Here is a 2,451-nt window from a genome sequence, read left to right as displayed (position 1 = left end):
AGCGCGAATAGATGTATATGCACTTTAAAAAGCTTGATTCTTGTAAGGTAGAAAGACTACTTGCAGCATGTTTTCTCAAGGTGACAATAAAACGTGAGAGCCAATTATTTAGTTTCCTACATGACTAAGACATTTTCTTACTGGGAAAACTGTAAATGATTGGTAAATCATAACATAAGTCATCAAGTGTTTCATGTTTGACATGAAAACAACCAGTCCGAGCATTTGAGAGGATAATATACAAATGTCCACTCCCACATAGTGAACCAGATATGCCCTTACATTGCATATTTATGATTTTCAATGGCACGGATGCACTCCTGACTGAATGTGAGAGAGTATGTGTAAGTATGGGATGCAGGGATCTAAGGCCGTCCAGCAGGGGGGGTTGGCAGTCAGCGGAGAGGGCCAATGGCTGAGGCTGTGTGGCTAAGTGTCTCATCAGCATCCTACTCATGTTCCAGGCCCACGCTCTAACTGCGCCCTGACTTGATTGTAATTGCCTGAATTCGGCTCCCGCTGCTCCATCCTGGCAATATAACTGCCACATTTTAACCCCAGCGAGCCTAGACACTGCCACACAGCCCTTTGGCTGTTTGGAAGGATGTTATATTTGACTCCACTTGGGCAGCATCTGTGCATATATGGTCAGTGGTTTCCAAATATATTGCCTTTCGTTTAATTTTTTTTTTTTTTTTTTATCCCCCTCAATTATTTTGTTCCAGTAGCTGGTAGAGCAAAGGAAAGCAACAGCAAAGGAAATTAGTTTGAATTCCAGGATACACACACACTTAAAAATAAAGGTGCCAGAAAGAACAAAAAATGGGTTTTCACAGTGATGCCATAGAAGAACCATTTTTGGTTCCCCAACGAACCGTTTTGTGAAAGGTTCTTTAAAGAACCATTTTTTTCTAACCACGTTCTAGTCTAAAGAACCTGTTTTGCACTACATAGAACCTTTGTGCAATGGAAAGGTTCTTTGGATATTACACACCCTGCTTATGAACCATTTAAGAACCTTTATTTTTAAGAGTGTATTCTGATTAAATATATACTTTGAATACACAAATTGCTTTGGATAAAACCTTTTCAACTAGCAAATGTGTTTTGAGATAATGATTCAAAAGGTATTAAAATATACTTAATTTGTATATTTTTCTGGTCAAATTTACGGATAACTTCTGGTAAAAAGTGTACACTTGTAATAATGGCAAAGGATTTATAGCCAGACTTGTACACTTTTTATCAGAAGGTATCCGTAAAGTTGCACATTTTCAATTTGAAAAGGTTTTTATAAAAAGACACCAAAGATCTGATATTTTTTGCCACAGGTAAAGAGGCTCAGTGACTGTCAGTGTGCTTTCTATTCTATTCTATTCTATTCTATTCTATTCTATTCTATTCTATTCTATTCTATATACCTGCTTTTTGATTTTATTTATTTTTAAAATAATGAATTTAGTATTTGTTCCTGTTAGAAAAGGGTTAGTTCACCCAAAAAAGAAAATTCTATAATTTACTCACCCTCAAGTTGTTTCAAAACTGTTTCCTTTTCTTTCTTCTGTTGAACACAAAAGAATATCTTTTTTTAAATGTTGGTAATGAGAAGTTGATTTGTAGAGGAAAAAAAGTAATACTATGGCTGTGTGTCAACTGTCTTGTTACCCATATTCTGTAAAATATTTTTCGTGTTCAGCTGAAAAAAATGCATACAGGTTTGGAACAACTTAAGGGCGAGTAAATAATGACAAAATGTAAATTTTTGGGTGAACTATCCCTTAAATAAACGTAGCTAACGATTTTTCACTGATAAATGTTAATCTAATAAATTACATTTTTGTGCTTGCCTGGTTTGAATCAATTTAAATCTTAACTATTCAAGAATCATCTTGCCTGTAGTATTTTCCCAGTGTTCAAGTCAAACAAATGCCCTTTACCAAGGTATCCTTTAATGCTTGAGGATTTACCTACATTCCATTAAAACTTGGAAAATCAAAAAGTACATCCAGACACCTCTTGAAGTACATGCATTGTACCAGCATGAGCGTGTGACTTCCTGCTGCATGGCAGGAAGCGTGCGGGCTCAGACCGGCAGGGTTAACTTCAGAACTCCCCTGTGGAGCTCCTCTCTCTGTGATAATAGTTGCTCGCGTAATGAAGAGCAGCCTGCTAGCCAACAGGTGGTCCTTTTTAAAGAGCCTAGCCACTGCACTCAGGATGGAAAAAAACTGCCATGCTAAAATGTGTCAGAATCTAATGTTCCACAGAATGAAAAACCTGTTTTCTTCCCTTTGTTCAGCGCTAGAGATTCAGCCTTGTTCGCCATTGTTCCCCGCACAAACGAGCAACAGTCTTTTTTGACACAGAGCCGTGGGGGGAAGAAAGACTGACGTTGACTAGTCACAGGACAGGGAGGGGGGGAGAGGGGGTTCTTTCCTTCTTTTTGGAGGG

The sequence above is a fragment of the Pseudorasbora parva genome, chromosome 10 (genome assembly GCF_024679245.1).
Source record: "Pseudorasbora parva isolate DD20220531a chromosome 10, ASM2467924v1, whole genome shotgun sequence".
Taxonomy (NCBI): Eukaryota; Metazoa; Chordata; class Actinopteri; order Cypriniformes; family Gobionidae; genus Pseudorasbora; species Pseudorasbora parva.
This window is presented reverse-complemented; position numbering follows the sequence as displayed.